An 8,572-nucleotide genomic window follows, 5' to 3' on the forward strand; every position below is an offset into this window, starting at 1 on the left:
GCACTGTGTTGGGGTTGGGGATTTAGCTCAGTGGTAGAGCGCTTACCTAGGAAGCGCAAGGCCCTGGGTTCGGTCCCCAGCTCCGAAAAAAAGAACCAAAAAAAAAAAAAAAAGAAAAGAAATGCACTGTGTCATTTGATCATAATAATAACCAAAAGATCCTTAGAACTGCTTGATACATAGAATACACAAAAATAAATTCTGAAGAAAAGCCAATGACGGGGTGGAGAAATAGCTCACCATTAAATGTGCACCCTGCTTTCTTTCAGGAGGTTGGTTCACAGTGGTCAGCATCAAAGCCTGCCTCTCCAGTTTCCTTTCAGTTTTAGGCTCACGGATAAGAACACTGCATTGCTCTTATAAAACATGGGAGATGGGTTCCCAACCTCTGGCCTGCGAGAACATCTTATTCTAGTGCACACACACACATACACAAGCAAATATATATGTACATGCACATAAACATATACTCATATATGCATACTTGCATATACACACATGCACATGGACATGCACACAGACACACATACACATACACAAATACATATGTGCATGCACATACTCAAACACATAAACATATATTCATATGCATGCATATACACACATGCACATGGGCATGCACACAAACACACACGATTAAAACAAAGTAAATTTTTAACTCTACCTGAAGATGAAACAACACAAAGCTTAGAGAGTTTGGGGGTTCGTTTTCATTTCTAGCAGCATAAAGAGAGTGACAGGGCCTATGCATGTACCGTATCAAGGTGAAAGAGTTGTTCATCCAAGGAGTTACAATGCGGCAGCTTAAATGTCAGTAGAATGAGATATTCTCGAATTGAGAGAAGAAAGTTCTTGTAGGAACAAAAGATATGCATGAACTATAACAAAGCGACAGACTCCAAGTGTTGGTGGAACAGACCTTTAATCATAGCACTGTGAGTTTGAGGACAGCCTGGTCTACAGAATGAGTTCTAGGACAACCAAGGCTACACAGAGAAACCCTATCTTACAAATGAATGAATGAATGGCAAAAAGCCAGCTCAGCATTTGATTTTGTTTAATGTACCACTGCTGATTTTTAAGTCTTCCTAACTACATATAACAGAATAAATGGTAGCCCAAAAGGCAAACTCCCCAAGTTTCCCATAAGAGTCTAAAATGACCTAAAAGGTCAACTTCCACTTGTAAATGTTTACTTACAGACAAAAGAGCTAATTTGATATTTTGGTATGTTGCGATTAAATTAAGAACATTAACACCAAGGTATCTTCTTTCCTGTTGGGTTGGTTGGTGACATGATTAGTTTCTTGGACCAGGGTCTAATGTCTTAATTCACTAAACAGCTGAGGAAGTCATTGATCCTCCTGCCTCCTCTTCTCAGGGGCTGGTGTCATTAGTGTCTCCCACCCAGCCTGAATCTAATCTACCTTTCTCCAGTGCTCTCACAGTCCTTGAAGTGACTTTATTTAAATGCTTCACGTGCAGCTTCACCATGGTGACATACACCTTGCCGGATCTACACCTTGAAACTGCTAACAGTTTTCTGGAGCTCATTGTAATCACTTCTCAGTTGTCTGAAATGGTGCGTGCTACAGTTGGTAGCAATATTATGCCTGGCTCGAGGACTCAGCAGCGTTACACGTGGGCACATACTGTACTTTTCATCATCCTACAGGAGTCTATTTCTCGTCTCTTCAGCCCAAAGACACAGAAGTTAGCCTTGTGAAGAACCCTTTCTAAATCAGCCTTAGTACCGGGTGATTTAGCTACCTATAGCTGACTCCATTTACTTTCTCCTCGTGTTTCCTAGGATCAAAATCAGGGTTATACGCATGCTTGGCAAGTGCCTACCATCGAAGCTACAACTTGAGTCCTCCTAATAAGGATACTTTTTAAGTTTTTTATTCACAATGATGTGAAATGCTGCACCTCACGAGGTACAATCTCTAGGAACAATGACCAAATACCTGTCAAACTTTGTAGTCTTCTTCTAACTTACTATGCCATATGATCTTTTTAAGTACTCAGATGGGCACTGCCTGAGGTCACTTGGACATATGCGGACACACTCAACATAAACTCCGGTGCTGTTTTACAATGCACCTCGTAAGAGAGGTTCCACAAGGTATCTGAAGTGAGCCAACGATCCCACAGCGAAATACGACCACCAGGAGAGACAGCTAATGCCGCCCACTGCATTGTGTTCCTAGGCTATATGAGGTTAAGTATATTAGTCAGATTAAATGTATTTTCAGCTCACAACACTTTATTTCACAAGGAGCTTATTGCCAGATAACCCCACTGCAAATGGAAGAACAGCTATAATGTTTTATGATCCTCACAATCTATGTGTTTCTAATGTATAATTTTATTGGCATATATTCATATGCATAGTAATGGGTTTCATAAAGACATTTTTATACACCAATACCACATACTCTGACCTATTCACACACAACACACCCTTCTTTTATTTCCTACTCCTCTCCCATTATTCCTGTTCATTTCCCCAAACAGTCTCGCTCCTACTTTTCAGTGTGGTGTGGTGTGGTGTGTGTGTGTGTGTGTGTGTGTGTGTGTGTGTGTGTGTGTGTGTGTGTGTGTGTGTGTTTCTATGTAATCTAGGATCCTTGAATGAGTGAAGGCTGTGCTATTTCTGGGTTAAGTCTGACGTATTTCACATGTATGATCCCATACGGTAAAAGGAAGCAACTATGGAACCCCAAGATTACAGTTGTAATGATTGAGCAAGGACTGAACTTCATAACCTTGTGTTTCTCTATTACTGACCATGGAGTGGTCACGAGTCAAGTCTTCTAGAAAAATACCCATCGCAAGAAAAGAAAACTAACAAAGAAAGGGAAGGTTCCAAAGAAAAGTGTATCTTGCTTTTATTAACATCAAAAATTAGACCACTGTGGGGAAGTAGTCAAAACTGTAGGCTATTTTTTTAGTGATGTAGCTACTGGTGTGGTGTCCACTGTCAGTACTCCTGTGACTAAATCTAGTAAAAGTTACTGGATCACCAAAACCAAAGAGGATATAAATGTAAAATAGGAAATACTTTAGGAAAAGAAAGGGATCAGCAGAATTGTGAAAAGGACAAGAGAGAGTAATGGGAGGGTGAATTTTACCAAAATACATTATACACATGTAGGAACAGGTCATTAATTAAACCCATTATTATGTAAAATTAATGTATGTTAATAAAAATTTTAATTGTCACTTTTTACTAAGGATAATTATAAAGCCACCTGGACTAGAGAGAAAGAAGTACTTTAGAGAGAGTTACAGCTATGTCAAGACATTTTTCTACAGAGGACATTACAGAAGCAAATAGGAGTTCAGTAAAATTTTTCTTATAATGCGTATTGCTAAAGCCCAAGAACGCTAATGTTTTTTTTTTCTTTTCTTTTCTTTTTTTCGGAGCTGGGGACCGAACCCAGGGCCTTGCTAGGGGTTTGAAGACCTTAGAATTGGTCCTTTCTAGACCATTCTTTTAAAAGTAAAGGTTGACAAAGAACATACAGAAGCTGCACCTAGGCCCCAGCACATACGTGCAGATGTGCGTCTTGCTCTTCACGCAGATCTCCCAACAACTGGACAGGGGATAATTCTGTTGTCTGCTTGTGGATCCTGTTCTGCTAACTGGGCTGCTTTTCTGGCCTCAGTAGGAGAGGATAGACCTATTCCTGCAGTGACTTTGGGTGCCAGGGTGGCTTGGTACCCAAGAGGGTCCTCACCATTCTCAGGGAAGGGAAGGGGGAAAGGATGTTGGGTGACAATGGGAGAGGAGGCTGCAAAATGGATTTAAAGTGAATAAGAATTAATCAATGGGAAACAAAGAGAAAAAATACAAGGGTTGAGCAGAGAAAGTATATTAGTTATCCTTATGTCCAGAGTTTTTATATAATGACAGCCTCTGACATTAATGGATAGGAAATGTTTGCTAGGAACTCAGCTCTGTACGAAGAAAGGGAAAAGCAACATTCTGGCAAAAGAATGCAACTCAGTCATCTTGTTTGGTAAGTCATGCTCTTGTGGAATGATGTGCTGGAATCTTCAATAAATGCCTTCTGAGTATTTGATGACAAATGTGTGTTCATGTGTGTATATATATATATATACACATGTGTGTAAGTCTGAACTGTGAAATATTATTTCTGATATTTTAATCATCTTAGCACCTTTTATTGTTTGTTCCTGTGTAATGTATATGTGCATGTACATATGTATACAAGTGCATATTCACATGCCAGAAAGCGTATGGAGCCCAGAAGACAATTTCAGTGGTTGTCATCCCTCACATACATTTATGTTAAGACAGGGTGTCTCACTGGCCTGTGACTCACAAAATAGTCTGGGGTAGCTAGCTAACCAGCAAGCTCCAAGCATTCCTGTCTCTGTTCCCTACCACATCCAACTTTTCCTACATGGGTTCTAAGGATCAAACGCAAGTCCTTATCCTTGCAAAGCAAATTTTACAACCTAAGTCTTCATTCCTGGCCTGACTGAGACTTTGTTAAGCTTTTTAAGATTATGAAGTGAGTCAGGCATATTTTTAAATCTCAGCACTCAGGAGACAGAGGCAGGCAGATTTCCATGAGGTTGAGGTCATCCTGGGTAGAAAGTTCCAGGGTAGCAGGGAAGTATAGTGAGTTACTGTTCCAACAACAACATATGGTCTTAAATAATGGTCTTTGTCTTTACTATGTTTAAAAGTTAAAATAGTTCTTTTGAAATAATGAAATCACATTGATTTTATTCTCTTTTGGACTGCGCTTTCTAGCTAAATCAACATAGGCAAATTAAGTTCTCTGAGGCTCCATTTCCTCACCTATGATGTGGAAATAACAATATCTATTTCATTGCGTTCATATAAAGAATAGATGAAATAAGACACTTAGTAGATGTTTTCAGTAAATATTAGCTATTATTTCATTTTATTGTTATTTTTTTAAACTGTCTTATTTTTATGGGACCTTTGCAATTCAATTGTTCTGGGAGAACAATACAATCTTCACGTGATGTTAAAACGGCTCTGGTTTAGTTCATTCATTTCAACCACAAAAGCAATGTGCAATTAACTGTTGCATGTATGTCAAATAGAGTCGTGAATACAAAGAGAGATCACTTTGAACAGACTCATCAGAAATACTTGAACAGAAGCTCCAAGCTTCCATGCATGAAAAGGAAGTGGCCAGTGATGTGGGGACAGGGGAGGGGAGCACAGGCAGCCAGTGTCAGCAGCAGTCAGTAGAGAGTAACTTCAAATCAGAAATTGGGGTAAGAAGGAGCAATGGGGAGGAAGTTGACAGACAACAAAGCACACCAAGTGCTCCTTAGTCCAATTCCGAGACCACCAAACCTTTAAAAATCTTTTAGATATTTCCCCATTCTAAAGTTCCAACATTTATATTTTTGGATAAGGAGAAAACTATTTTCCCTCTGCCCATGACTCATGTCCTATCTCTTTTTTCCCATGATCCTCTACTCCCCTAGAGCTTCAAGAATCACAAATGCAGGAACGATAAGCAGCCATGTCTATTGGAGGCTACATGGAGACACTTGTCTGTAAAGGTCAACCATGGTGGAATGAGTATCAACTGAGAAACCATCCTTAAGTTTCACTCCAAGCTTCGTCAACATGAACTACGCAGCAGAGCCTTGGTCTCTCTCAGTGTCGAATGGATGGAAAGAGTACAGTTAGAATAACGGCTGGTTGTAGCTTCTGTGAACCTGGAACTCAAACAACAGATGAGATTGTTCTACAGAAGGAGATACGTTTTCTTCTTCGGCAACACCTCTTGGTTGTGGAACAAAAGAAATGGAAGATAGAACACAAACAAGAGAAAAAAATGTGGCTTCAAAATTATCTGCTCTGCATCCCAGATCCTAGTTTGTTAACATTCTCAGCTGACAGCCATCTCGCAACTTTGCGTTCCTTTATTTTTGTGTTTTCAATCAAATCCATTGAGCTACATCTTCAGCCCTTACAAGAACTTCCTCGTACCCACCTGCAGACTCTGAGCTACCCACGCTAATTTAACTCCTGCTGTGCTTTAGCACGAGTATACTTTCTCTCTCATAATAGAAAGGCTCATAAGCCTCTGAATGATTTTCTTATAGGCATAAACTTCAATTCAAAAAACAAGCTTTTCACATAGGTATATGATGCTAATTAGTGGATCCGTGTGCAATTGACTTTATTCAGTTTGTGTTTATCGATTGAATTTATTTCTTCACATAGCCAAGAACAATGTATGGATCTGAATCTGTGTTGGTTCCTTACACGGGCAAAATAGACAGAGCCTTTCCCTGTACCTAACTTACAATCTAATGAATTGTATCATTCAGTAAGATCGGTGGCCAAGGAGTCATTCACAGAGCACTGTGGCACAGCATAAGGGGCCTCTGTCTTGATTTTACTTTGCAGTTGTCAAATGAACTAGATCTACTCAAATGAACCACTTGGCTATATTGGTGTCTGCTGAAGCTTTATTCCAATGAGCAATATTTTTTCAAGCCCAGTCCTTCTGAGGACTAGAGCAATGGCTTAGTATTTAAGAGTACTTGATGGGTTTTTTTGGCAGAGGACCTGGGTTCAGTTCCTAACAACCACAGATGACTCACCACCTGTAACTCCAGCTGAAGGTGGTCAGGCAGCCTCTTGTGGCCTCCCTGGGCATCTGCATGCATGAGGTATTGACACACATACTCAGGCACTTGCGAATTCACATAAAAATAAATATATAAACTTTTATTTTCTTAAAAGCCCGGCTCGTCTCACATTATAGGAGTGAGAGGACCGGAATAAGACTACCCAGCAGTTAAGAACGTGCACTGCTCTCCTGGTGGACTGGAGCTCAGGTCCCAGCACCTCCGGCAAGCAGTTCGCAAAAGGTATCTAACCTTCCTGCTCTCCATGGGCGCCTCTTCATATGCAGAGACCACACAGATCCATACATGTGAATATAATTAAAACGAAACTCTTTAAAAGAAAAGAAAAGACTAGAGTGATGAAAAACTTGGATGGTTCTTCAGAACACAGCTTGCTGGCCCAACACAAACACATGACTCAATAAAATCTACAAAAAGGCAGAACTACAAATCCTAACACATTCCCCAAGGGGTTGAGAGAGTGAGCTCCGAGATTGCATTCTCATAATCACTATGAAGAACCAAAAGAACAAATAAGGGTCCTAAACAATCTAAGACTAAGAGATCAATGGGAGAGGGAGGGGTATGGAGAGATGGCTCAGTGAATGAGAGCTGGCTGCTCTTCCAGAGGACGAGCCCCCATGTGAAAGCCCACCATCATCAGTCAATACCAATACTACCTCCATTTTCTGGGCCCTGAAGGCAACAGGCATGAACATGGTGACATACATACACGCAGACAAAACACTCATGTGCATGTTTTATACAAAAGAGTTTAAAGTTCACAACCACCTATAGACTTCTCACTGCCACCTATTTCTAGCCTAGAAATGAGCACAACTAGAATACATGAACAACCATTGGATGGAACCTTTGTAATGAAATAAGGTTGACAAAATTAGGTGAGCAGGGTACAATAGCGTATGCCTATAGCTTAACACCCAAGAGAAAAAAGGCAGGGGGGTCAATCAAACTCAGAATGAGACCCCCATCTCAAATGGATGGATGGATGGATGGATGGATGGATGGATGGATGGATGGATGGATGGATACATGAAAAGCTATGGGTCTAAAGGACAATTGGCAAAGCTAAAGTCTAGAGATTTTTGTGATATAAACTTCAGAAGGGACGTCCTATTCCAGAGCTTTCCATGTGAATAAATTAGACACATTGATACTACTTCCTTACCGCCCATGATGGGGATCCTGGAATGGTCTGGGTTCCATCTGCAGTCTCTTTCCTGAGACCAATTGAATATTTTGGGTTTCTCTTATACTCTTCCCTAAACTCATGATTTATACTAGATTTTATTTAGAATAGAGCCTTAAGGTTATACATCCCTTGTATATAGAGCAAAAAAAATTAGAGTGAGAAGGCTGTTAATAGCTGGTATAAATCGTAATCATAAAAAAAAACAATTATTTTTCTTGGCACTCTGTTAATACTCTGACTCAGCATTAGGTACCTGGGTCAACCTCAAAATCAAACAGGGAGCAAGCAGCTCTCCCCAATCAGTCAATTTTCCTAATAGTCAGTGAGCCCTGCAAATCAGACTGACATTGGGTTAGTGGATTGTTTAATCTCCTAGATGATCTAAACTAGAAAAATGGCTCAGGAGCAAGCCAATACTGAATTAATTTCCTTTACAGTGTGCATTTCGTGTCTCTGGTCATTCTTGATGTTCAATAGATGTAACCTCAGTTTAGCTAGAGCATCAACTTCCAATCACTGAATCTAACCTTAGCAAGCCTTAACCATATGTTCAACTGGAACAAAAGAAGGTGTGGAAGAGACCAATCAAATCAATGGAGGTCAGTAACTCAGGTCACTCACTGACCTCCAGACTCCTGAATCCTGGAGGTGGTTTCTGTCCTCCCTGAGCTTACACTCCAGCCAGCATCAGTGTACTGA

This window comes from Rattus norvegicus, chromosome 10 (assembly GCF_021556685.1).
Source record: "Rattus norvegicus strain SHRSP/BbbUtx chromosome 10, alternate assembly SHRSP_T2T, whole genome shotgun sequence".
Classification (NCBI taxonomy): Eukaryota; Metazoa; Chordata; class Mammalia; order Rodentia; family Muridae; genus Rattus; species Rattus norvegicus.